Source organism: Vipera berus (genome assembly GCF_964194415.1).
Source record: "Vipera berus genome assembly, chromosome: 1".
Classification (NCBI taxonomy): Eukaryota; Metazoa; Chordata; class Lepidosauria; order Squamata; family Viperidae; genus Vipera; species Vipera berus.
The window spans coordinates 207,514,663-207,527,627 of record NC_138202.1 but is presented as its reverse complement, the minus strand read 5'-3'; positions in this window follow the sequence as shown (position 1 = coordinate 207,527,627).

The following is a 12,965-nucleotide window of genomic DNA, read 5'->3' as shown; positions in this document are numbered from 1 at the left end:
CCCGAGTGCCAAAGGTCGGCAGTTTGGCGGGTCGAATCCCGAGTGCCGCGTAGCAGAGTGAGCGCCTGTTACTCGTCCCAGCTTCTGCCAACCTAGCAGTTCGAAAGCACGTAAAAATGCAATTAGAAAAATAGGGACCACTACGGTGGGAAGGTAACAGTGTTCCGTGCGCCTTTGGCGTCTAGTCATGCCGGCCACATTTTATTTATTTATTTATTTGATTTATATACCGCCCTTCTCCCGAAGGACTCAGGGCGGTGTACAGGGCAACAAAAATAAGAATACAGGATACAAGATTTAAAGTTAAATGATTGTGCCCAATGTAGTAGGTTAGTTAAAATAATGTTAAAACCCAAACCCATCAGGCCAGGTCGGCTTGTTCGAATAGATAAGTTTTTAGATCACGCCGGAAGGAGCAAAGGTCGGGGGCCAGCTCACGGAGCAGAGGTGTAATATGGGAGTATCGGGAGACCCCCAAAAGAACTCGTGCAGCTGCATTCTGTACCACCTGAAGCTTCTGAGTGGATCTCAAGGGCAGCCCCATGTAAAGAGCATTGCAGTAGTCTAGATGAGAGGTCACAAGGGCATGAGTTACTATACGCAAGGCATCCAGGTCCAGATAGGGTCGCAACTGGCGCACCAGACGAACCTGGGCGAAGGCCCCTCTAGTCACAGCTCCTATATGATCATCTAAGGAGAGCTGTGAATCTAAAAGGACACCCAAATTGCGAGCCTTATCTACGGGGGGGTAATAACTCACCCCCAATAGTAAGAGATGGAATAATCTGAACTTCCTGAGATGCCGGTATGTACAGCCATTCAGTCTTGTCCGGGTTGAGTTCTTCCCCATCCAGACCCGGACCGCTTCCAGGCAACGGGACATCACGTCGAGGGCATCACTGGGGTGGTTTGGGGTCAAGATGAAAAGCTGGGTATCATCAGCATACTGATGATATCCCAGTCCAAAACCACGGATGATCTCACCTAGTGGCTTCATATAGATGTTAAATAGGAGTGGTGAGAGGACCGACCCCTGAGGAACTCCATAAATGAGAGGTCTCGGGGTCGATCTCTGCCCACCCGCCAACACAGACTGTGAACGTTCCAGAAGGTAGGAGGAGAACCACTGGAGAACAGTGCCTCCCACTCCCAATCTCCTGAGACGCCACAGTAAGATACATGACCACGGAGACGTCCTCGGACAAACGCTGGCTCTTCGGCTTTGAACCGGAGATGAGCACCAGCCCCTAGAGTCGGAAACAACTAGCACGCATGTGCGGGGGAACCTTTACCTTTATAATTATTTAGCTATGTCTAATGGGAGTTAAAGTGCGTTAGGATTTAAAGTGTATTCATAGATAGTTAGCATATTCTAGTTCAAGTTTGTTAGAGGCAATACCCTGTATTCAGCTCTGGGAAGTAGGGGGGAGGGGGAGGGAAGGGTGGGCTCTACGGGAAGGTGGGGGGAAGTCGGGGGGGAGGGAAGGGGTTTTTTAAAATGTACTGTAAAACTTTTCAATAAAAAAAGAAGTCAGACTTCCAACAGCCTTTGAAATTTGACGTTAAGGCCTTTTAAACCACGTGCACGGTGAAGTAACTCTGTTAATTAACTCTGCTGATTTATTGAATAAATCTTGGCTGCGTTTGTTCAATAAACTCAAATGTCCATTTTCATACAGACCGCAGATAGCAAGCGGCTAACCTGTCTCTTAAGGTGAGGTGCAAACTCACCCTGAAGGGACTACGTTGTAAGTCTCATTGCTGGCAATGACCCTATCGTTCTCTTCAGGTTTTCAGGGTGAAGAAATTGAATATAGGGAGGAGGTTTACGATGCCGTCTTTTAAGTCCCATTAAAGGTTGCTTAAGTTATATCTAATTATAATTACAGATCAGTTCATTCGATTTTAGCCCTGGACACACTAATTTTCTGAAGTGCAAATTCCAGAATACAATTTGAAGATCAAGTGTTACTGGACCCCACCCCCTAAGATTGGGCACCTTTCTTTAGCGCACTGTTCCACTTAATTGACTCTGCATAATTAATTGCAGAAGCTTTTACCAATCCCAGCAGGTTTCCCTTCTTAAAGATTATCAAGATTTAAGTGTCCTTCAAGTATAATGTACAATCCCTTCCCAATTAGGGGGTTCTAATTCTTGTACTTGTTGTGTCTGTTACTCAGAATGGTAAAATGTACTGTTAACAGTGCATTTAGTGGTAATCCAAGGTACATCCATTTAATAGTTTAAAAGAAATTTTTCTGAGATCAAATATCAACATAAAGGCATAGTATAACTAGCATTTCTTAGGAGTGTTCAAAACATACCTAGCTCAAAACAACAATTTTGAATATTCTAAAGTTGAATCAACCCACAGTGCATCCAACATTTTGGCTTTTGCTTGGAACAAGACAGAGCAATTATTTCCACATTCTCATTTTTTAGCTAAAGGAATTAAAATCAAGCCAGCTAATCATGGGAATTTGGAGAATGCATTCAAACAATTGATAAAAAGGTGGCATTATACAGGAATAAAAGAATGATAAGGCTGGAAGAGTCTGGGAGGTCTTCTAGTCCAGGGGTGTCAAACTCAATTTCATTGAGGGCCGCATCAGCATTGCGGTTGCCCTCAGGGGGCCGGGTGGGTATGGCCAGGGTGGGCGTGGCCTACTGGGTGGGTGTGGCTATAGTGCATATGGCCTACTGGGTGGGCGTGGCCAGTTCTACATCGTTCGCATCAAGGGTGCCTATGGGTGTTCTGAACCAGCCTGCTACCGGCCTTGTAATAAGGCAAACCCCTATTCAGATAGTAGAGACTGGAGAGCGTCCAAAGCTGAAAGGCGTCTGCCAAGATTTATTAGTCAATTAACAGAACAAGAAACAAAAACACGGGAACTTGAATCCTCAAGCGGAAGGGTTGCTTTCAGCAACCAGCCCCTCCCCAAACACTCCTTTTATTTAGAGTTCAGGGCGTGGTCTCCCTGTGCCTCCTCCCGAGGAGTCCCACAGCCTTTCTTTGTTTGTTCCTGCTCGACTGCCTCCTGCGTCGGGCGTCCTTGAACAGGGCCAGCTGTGGGTCATCATCCTCCGCACTATCGGGCTCACGCAGCTGAGAAGAGGGCCCCGGCTGGGAGCTCTGCCAAGCCTGCAAGCCATCATCAGCCGGTTCGTCACCCACACACACCTCCTCCCCCTCATCTGAGTCATCCGATACATCTGAGCCGGGTGCCGAACCCACCGGCTGACCCTGAGTCACAACACTATCCCGCACCGCAGGGCCCTTCCCCCGGGGCTGCCGATCCGGATGCGGTCGGGATGGGAACTGTTCGTGAAAAGCAGTCACCAACGCAGGGGCATGAACGGCGGTCGCGTCTTCCCATGTGAAGTCCTCCGGCCCGTACCCTTTCCACTCGATCAGGTACTGGAAGCGACCTTTCAGCCAGCGGGAATCCCGGATGCTGGCGACCTCGTACTCAGGGGTGCTGCCTCCATCGCGAGGTCCTGATGGGGGAGGTTCCGCTTGGCGAAGTGGACAAGCCGGTTGTTCGGGGACCAACAAGGACCGATGGAAGACGGGGTGCACGCGCAGGGAACGTGGCAGAGTTAAACGATAGGCGACCGGGTTGATGACGGCCTCGACTGGGAACGGTCCAAGGTAACGGTGGTCCAGCTTCCTCGCCGGCCGAGTGGATGGTAGGTTCCTGGTGGACAGCCAGACCCGATCCCCCACCGATAGTGGAGGCGTATCCCTTCTCGACCGATCGGCGAACCTCTTGTAGTCGGCCTTGGCCTTCTCCAGCTGCCGTCGCACCAACCGATGGATCGCCTGTAACTCCGCCATGAATTCGTTCGCTGCCGGCTCCGGTGAGTCCACGGGAGAAAGGGGGAAAAACCGGGGGTGATAACCCACGTTGGCCAAGAACGGTGTCATCTGCGTGGAGGTGTGCTGCGAGTTGTTAAAAGCAAACTCGGCTATGGCCAAATAGTCCACCCAATTGTCCTGCTGCAGGTTAACGTAGCAGCGCAGATACTGCTCTAAGATACCGATGACCTTCTCGGTACCCCCGTCGGTTTGTGGATGATGCGCGGACGAGAGGCAAACCTTAATGTCCAACGCCCGCATCAAGTCCTGCCAGAAGCGGGCTGTAAACTGGGCCCCCCTATCGGAGACGACTCTATCGGGAAGGCCGTGCAGCCGGAACACCTGTTGGATGAACATGCGACTAGTGGCGCGAGCTGACGGTAAGCCGCGACAGGGGATGAAGTGCACCATCTTGGTCAGCATGTCCACCACCACAAACACTGTCGTGAAGCCGGAAGATGGGGGTAGATCCGTCAGAAAGTCCATGGACACAGCCCCCCAGGGTCTCTTGGGTGTTGGCAAAGGCTGCAGTAAACCAGGCGGGGCCCCTGTCGCTGACTTGGCCTGCCTGCATGGGATGCAGGAGGTGACATAAGACTGGACGTCGTGTCGGACTCGGGGCCACCAGAAGGTACGGGAGACCAGGTTCAGAGTCTTGAACAGGCCAAAATGCCCTGCAGCCGGGTTATCATGACACTGGCTGAGGACGAGTCCCCTGAGTGGCCCTCCTGGAACATAGAGCCGGTCACGATAATACAGGAGTCCATCCGTGACCGACCAAGGCGAATCTGGCCCCACCTCTTCCTTCCGCTGAGCCACCCACGCCTCCTGCTGCTGCGCCTCCCGGATCCGAGCCCGTATATCCACCGGCTCCCGCACCGCAGCAAAAGACTCGACGGGGATCACTGTCCTGGGCGGAAGCTTGTCTTCCACTCGGGTGTACTCGGGCTTCCTGGACAGAGCATCCGCTCTCTGGTTGTGCCCGCTTGGTATGTACCGCACCCGGAAGTCAAACCTCGCAAAGAAGAGGGACCACCGGATCTGGCGTTGGTTCAAATTCCGAGCGGTCTGCAGGCTTTCCAGATTCTTGTGGTCCGTCCGGACCTCGATTTGATGCCGCGCCCCCTCCAGATGATGCCTCCAAGCCTCGAACGCCGCCTTGATGGCCAGCAGCTCCTTCTCCCAGATGGTATAGTTGCGCTCCGAGGGATTCAATTTCCGAGAGTGATACGCGCAAGGGAAAAGGGTACCGTTGGGCGTCGCTGCCTGGAGTAACACGGCCCCAATGGCAATGTCGGAGGCGTCCGCCTCCACGACAAACGGCCGTTGTGGGTCAGGATGCTTCAAGATGGGCTCCTTCATGAAGGCGTCCTTCAAAGCTTGGAACGCCTGTTGTTCGGGGGCGTTCCACTGGAACCGAGTCTTCTTCTGCAGGAGCCGGGTGAGGGGGGCTGTCAAGGCAGCAAAGCCAGGGATGAATGTCCGATAGTAGTTGGCAAATCCAAGAAGTCGCTGAACGTCCTTCACGCGACGCGGGGGTTGCCAACTCTGCAACGACTCAACTTTACTCGGTTCCATGGCGATGCCCTCAGGAGAAATGCGGTGACCCAAGAAATCGATGGTCACCTGGTAGAACTGGCACTTCTCCAACTTGGCAAACAGCCGATGTTTCCGGAGGCGCTGCAGGACCTGACGGAGATGCTGATGGTGCGCCTCACGCGACGGGGAGTAAATCAGGATGTCGTCCAGGTAAATCACGACAAACTGGTCCAACAGATCTCGAAAGATGTCGTTCATAAAATGCTGAAACACAGCGGGGGCGTTGGTCAGGCCAAACGGCATCACCGTGTACTCGAAATGTCCATAGCGAGTACCAAACGCCGTCTTCCACTCATCACCCGGCCGAACCCTGACGAGGTTGTAAGCTCCACGCAGGTCCAGTTTCGTGAAGATCTTAGCCTCCCGGAGTCGGTCCAAGAGCTCGGGGATGAGGGGCAGCGGGTAGCGGTTACGCACCGTGATGGCGTTGAGTTTCCGGTAGTCACAGCAAAGCCGTAGCTCGCCCGACTTCTTTTTGACGAAGAGCACGGGCGCAGACACTGGCGAGGACGAGGGCCGGATGAAACCGCGAGCCAAATTCTTTGTCAGGAAGTCCCGCAATGCAGCCAACTCGGGCTCCGACATGGAGTACAAACGCCCCACTGGGAGAGGCGCATCAGGGACTAGATCAATGGAGCAGTCGTAGGACCTGTGCGGGGGTAATTGGTCCGCCTCTGACTCGCTGAACACGTCAGCAAAGTCGGACAGTTCGGGAGGCAAGGAAACCCCTGGGGAACCCTCCACCTGGCCGGCACAGATATGGCGGGTGTGGTCCACGCACTGCAAACTTGGGAAGGTGACCAAGTTCTGAGACCAATAGATCTGTGGATCATGCGCCCGGAGCCACGCCAGACCCAAGACCACGGGGAAGTGCAGATCCGAAGTGATGTAGAACTGGATGGCCTCCACATGGGAACTGATGGCCATACACACGGGTTGCGTGGCGGCCGTAATAGGCCCGGACAGGAGCACTCGACCATCAATAGTCTCCACTAGCATGGGCGGATCCACCGGACACTGGGGAACAGCCCATTTGGCCACGAAGGCCGAGTCCATAAAGTTAGTGGTAGCCCCAGAGTCAATTAAGGCATGGACCGGAATCCCCTCTGGCTTGCCAGGAAGGACCAGACGTGCCTCCAAAATCAAATGCCGTGGAGGTTCACAGGCACTGTCGGAACGGCGTCGCTCGGCGTGGTCGTTGTGGGTCGCCCGATCTATCACACCGTCTAGATCGGGCTCGGGCCGTTTCCCGACAGCAAAGTAGGGGACTTCCTCGGGGCAGGCTTGGTCACTGACGCCCGCTGACGCTTCTTCGGGCAAGAAGCGGCCAAATGTCCAGGGTCCCCACAGTAAAAACACAACCCCCCCGATCGTCGTCTGTCCATTTCCGTCACCGAGAGACGGGACCTGGCGGCACCCAGCTCCATTGGCTCCTCCCTCTGGACTGGGGGCTCACGCTCAACAGGAGCGGCAGGGGTCTGTGGGGTGGCACGGCGACTCTTTCGCTGCTGCAGCCGGGCATCGATCCGCAGACAAAGATGGATCAGCCCATTCAGGTCTGAGGGAATGTCCACGCGGGCCAGCTCATCCAACATCTCCTCCGACAAGCCATCCTGGAAGGCATCCACGAGCGCAGCCTCATTCCAGGCGGAATCCTGGCTAAGCAGCCGGAAATCGCTGATGTAGGCCTGTAGGGGGCGCTGACCCTGCCTCAAAGCTTTCAGGCGTCGGGTGGCGGTCTGCGCCTTAATTGGGTCCTCGTACATGAGGCGCATATGGTCACAAAACCCCCCAAAGTTATCCAACAAAGGGCTAGGCTGTGCCAGCAGAGGCGTGCCCCAACGAGCTGCATCCCCCGACAGAAGGCTCAACACGAATCCCACCTTATCCCGGTCAGTGGGGAAATCAGCTGCTCTCACGCTGATAAAAAGCTGGCATTGTCCCAGGAAGGCAGGAAACAGTTCTGGATTGCCAGCAAATTTATCCGGCATAGCTATCTGACATTTCCTCCTGGGTGGGGGTGCAGCATGTACCTGAGCTTGCAGTTGAGCCACCTGAGCTGCCAACAAAGTGAGTTGCTGGGTGAGCTGAGCATTCTCGGCAAGAAGCTGCTCCATCGTAGTAATAAGGGGTGGGGGGCTGAAAGCAAACTGTTCTGAACCAGCCTGCTACCGGCCTTGTAATAAGGCAAACCCCTATTCAGATAGTAGAGACTGGAGAGCGTCCAAAGCTGAAAGGCGTCTGCCAAGATTTATTAGTCAATTAACAGAACAAGAAACAAAAACACGGGAACTTGAATCCTCAAGCGGAAGGGTTGCTTTCAGCAACCAGCCCCTCCCCAAACACTCCTTTTATTTAGAGTTCAGGGCGTGGTCTCCCTGTGCCTCCTCCCGAGGAGTCCCACAGCCTTTCTTTGTTTGTTCCTGCTCGACTGCCTCCTGCGTCGGGCGTCCTTGAACAGGGCCAGCTGTGGGTCATCATCCTCCGCACTATCGGGCTCACGCAGCTGAGAAGAGGGCCCCGGCTGGGAGCTCTGCCAAGCCTGCAAGCCATCATCAGCCGGTTCGTCACCCACACACACCTCCTCCCCCTCATCTGAGTCATCCGATACATCTGAGCCGGGTGCCGAACCCACCGGCTGACCCTGAGTCACAACAATGGGGGCCTGGGCAGGAGTGGGACAGATCTGAGGGTCTCTGGCAGAAGGAGGGTCTCTGGGCCAGGGCCAAGGCAGTGGGGGGCGTTCCCTCACTGTTTCCAGGATGGCTTCGCGGGCCGCATGAAACCACTTCACGGGCCAGATCTGGCCCCCGGGCCTTGTGTTTGACATGTCTGTTCTAGTCCAATCCCTTGTCCAAGGCAGGACTCCTTATAGCATCCCATACAAATGATTGCCCAATATTTTTTTAAAAAACCCTCCAGCAATGAAGAACCCATAACTCCAGGAGGCAAGCTGTTCCATTTATTAATTATTCTGTCAGGAAATTCCACCATGTTTCCAGGTTGGTTTTCCTTCTGATGAACTCCCACCCATAGCTTCTTGTCCTGCCCCCAGGTGCTGTGGAGAACAAATTGGCCACTCTTTCTTGTGACAGCTCTTCAAGAATTGGAAGATGACTATCGGGTCTGCCCTAAGCCTTCTCTTCATTAGGCTAAGCATACTTAGTTCTCTTAACCGTTCTTTGTATGATTTAGCCTCGTTACCCCTTATCATCTTTTTTGCCCTTCTCTGCACTTTCTAGGATCTCTTTTTTTGTATGGTGGCAACCAGAACTGGACACGGTATTCCAAGTCTGGGCTCTCTAGTGCAGTATAGAGCGGTAGTATCATTTTCTCAAATCTTGAAACCATCCCTGTTTTACAGAGGAGATGTCAAGTTTTTATATAGGGGAAAAAGGATATATATGATACATCAGAAGCAACAGATCAAACAATAAAAGTTATTGATGTGCTTTATTAGATGTGAGAAAAGACAAACTCCCTTAAAATATGTTGCATTTCCTACTTCCACATTCTGGTTTATTTAACACTTGCAACTGTAATCAAATAGTCCTATTGTTTGTTTTTGCACATTGAAGAAAATGGCTTTGACTCAAAGGAATTCCTGATCTTCAAAAGGAGGCATGGATGCTATGCTAAAATGCTAACATCATCTTCCAGAAATGCTAATAATAAAGCCTAAATTTTTACATGTAACACTTTTATTTCATTACCACAGGTTCCATTTTCAGCTGTTATCAGCATAGCACAGGTTGATGTTTCTTGTTCCAGTTTTAGAACCACATACACTTTCTTCCAATCCAGCTTCCCTCAATATATATCCAGTATATAGGTTGAATAAATAAATAAGAGCACATTATATAGTCTTGCCTCACTTCTTTGCTGATCTGGAATTAGTCTGTTTTACCATTTCTGTCTGGACTGTGGCTTTTAGACCTGTATATAGATTTTCCTTGAGGACAATGAGATGTTCTGGGATTCCGCATTTATCTGAGCACATTCCACTTGATACGATCAACACAATGAAAAGCTTTTCTATAATCAATGAAGCACCTACAGTACATGCAAGTGTCTCTTCTTTCCATAACACATCCCTTATTCATGATCAGAACCGTAATCATTAATATTTCAATCCTGGTGTTAGCAAACATTTCATAGAGTTCCCAGAGCTATCTAGATATACGTTTTGTTTTAACCTTGGTTAAACAAACAGACTTTTCCCTTTTTCTTCTAACACTCTTGGACTTTAATTCATTCAAATGTTAATGTAGGATTTCATCTCTTTTTCAATTCTTTTTTTTCCACCCAAAAGCTTTTTCAAGGCTTTAGTAAACTTCTGGGCACCAACCACATACCAGCATATCTTGGTAGCACATTCTGTTCAGTTCACATGGAATGTTTTTATCATATTTATATACCTACCTATCTCACATAGTGACTCTGGGCAGCGTACATGATAAAACAAAATACATAAAATCAAAATTTAAAAACCCAATAATATTAAAACTGAAATTGAAATAAACACAAAATAAAAAGACAAAATGGCAGCCTGCGTAGAGAGAATGCGTCAGTTAACAATTATATAACTATCCTACAGGCTCCACTCTTACCATGGGATCTCTAAGCTCGTAGTCAAAACCTTGTTTTGAGGGGAAATGTCTATGGAGATTCTCAGTCATCCAGGTTGTCCCTAAAGTGCGTTTTCAAGAGGCAACTGAACTTTGTTTTTCTTTGAAGACGTTTCTTTTCATCCAGAGCTGAAGAAACTTCTTGGATGAGAAGCAAAATGTCTTCAAAGAAGAACAAGAAAGTCCAGTTGCCTTTTGAAAAAGCACCTTTGGGATTTGTTTTGAGGGCCATTTGGAAGGCAAACAGGGTTGGAACCAGGACAAAACAGATGAAACTCCTAATGGCAGCCTCACATGCTTCTCCTGCCAGACCTGATGGGGGTGGGTAGGTGTCACTTGGGAGAGGGTTTCTCAAATAACATAGTCTCCCGCCATATAGAAGTCTAAAAGTCAAAAATAAAATCAGCTTCCTCTTCTTCTGTATCAGGGGCATAGGCTTGGATAATCAACATATTAAATGGTTGTTCGTGAAGTCTAATTGATATTACTTGGTTATTGTTTGTTTTTTAACCAAATACTGTCCTTGCTATATTGTTCTCGATTATGAAAGTAGCACTGTTTTGTCTTTTTTTTTCACATCCTGAGTTGTATGATCTTCTAATTCCAGTCCATCTCAATGTGCCGGTGCCTAAGATGTTAATATAATATTTATTTATTTCATCTTTTACTGTGTTGCGTTTCCCCAGGTTCATGCTTATTTCTTGGTTTCTTCCATAATTCTGTCTGTGCACTTTTAGATTTTCTTTTCTTACGTGACAGCATCACCAACATTTTTTGAATAATTTTATTAGGGATATTATCAAGTAGAACTTATACAACTACACTATACATGCATTAAAGAAAAAAGGTGCAGAAAAAGAAGAGATAAAAATAGAAAAAAGAAAAAAACCCTCCCCTTCATTCCCAGCAAATGTAATCAACGTTAACTTGTCACTATCTCTTAAAATAAAACCAAACATATCTTCTTTCGATATCTTCTCCGTTTCTATAAATCCATCTCTGAAAGTTATTAAAAATAAAATTGTAATAGGGATTACCAACATAATAATATGAGCATTAAAATTTTATCTACCTCACACAATCTGAATCCATTCTTTCCCTTTAAACAAATTCCTGTCCCCCCAGGTTTCCTCTCCAAATAATCAAAAATTGGTCCCACAAAGGGAAAGGAGGTTGGTGAGGATAGAAAGGTCCAGTATTGCAAAATACAGTGTATTATGTGGGGATGAACAAAAATTGGTTAACATTCCTTTTTATTTTCTGCATCCAATTTCTTTTGGTCACTACTTCTTAATTCTTTTTTGGCATCTTACACAGTACTTTCAAAAGAATACCATGATTAGTATTTATTATGGATATGTGTGAAACAGAAAATGCATTTTCATTATATGAATGAAGCAACCATGTTGTGTGGGTAGAGATATTAAATTGGTTTGGTCGCTTCAAACTGCGAGACAGATGGCAAATAGTTTTTAATAATATTTTTTTTAAAAAACAGAAGAGTTTGGTTTTGCCAAGTTTCAGCTGAGGACTTCTTACAGCATATACACTTCTAATAATTCTTGCCTTTCCTCCTCTATCTAGCCTATGACACCCACCAAGCCTCCAATCTTCACCCCTTCTTTCCTCCAAATCTTTGCAGTTGAATTTAACCAGAGCATATCTGATTAGTCTACAATCCTCTTATCTTCCAAATCTCTTCTTTTCCTTTAGCCACTTCTAATGGCTTGTCTTTTCCTAAGTCTCCCACTCCAGAACACCTCTACCCAGAACCTGTGCACTCTGGGTTATATCCAGATCAAATATACGTACTTTGGGTTAACCTGTGTACAGAAGTGACAAATTCCTAGTATATATAAAAAAGCTGCTATTTACTTGCTGGCTAAACTACTATATTTTAAATTCTTTGCCGTGTCACAGCTAAAGAATTCATTAATTCTAATGTTGCCTTTTTTTTGCCCCCCCCCGTTAGTTAACAGAGTGAGCGCGTTACTTGTCCCAGCTTCTGCCAACCTAGCAGTTCGAAAGCACGTAAAAATGTAAGTAGAAAAATAGGGACCACTACGGTGGGAAGGTAACAGCGTTCCATGCGCCTTTGGCATCTAGTCATGCCGGCCACATGACCACGGAGACGTCCTCTGACAAGTGCTGGCTCTTTGGCTTTGAAATGGAGATGAGCACTGGCCCCTAGAGTCGGAAACGACTAGCACGCATGTGCGGGGGAACCTTTACCTTTACCTATAAGGGATAGAGGGTATGTGTGGTATCATTTCTGTCAATTTATACAATTTTTACAATGTTAATCGGCATAAATTATATTACATCTTTCATAATTAGATAAAAATACAACTGATATAAACTGGAATAAATGCTAATTTATGTAAATTGTTAAAAACAACCCATTATTGCCCATTATTTTGAGGTAATGTTGGACAGAAACTTTCTCTGTTCCATGTAGTCTTTAAATGGTTCTGCTAAACGGAGATTTTACTGTATGCTTCTCTATTGAAGCATCTAGTATGAGCTACAAGTCATTAAAAAGTATGTCCTTGACCAATTTTTCTTTAGGTGATGTGTTCTCTTCATTTAGTCAGTCTGCTTTCATGGAAAAACAAGTTTTGAATTTGCTGTAAACAACAAATGTTTCATAAGAGATCGTGCTGACCTCTTAACTACAAAATGTTTTCTTCCGTTCTGTACAAATACATTTCAAAAGAAATGTAAGATTTATTATTTTTTTTAATAAAAGAGCAATGTAATTGATATGACCTATAATATTTGCACTGCATTTTCAAGATTTAATGTGCTTCACTGCAGGCTAAATACACATCACACAAAAGACGCCATATTCACAATACCAGAAAATTAGGCTGCTAAT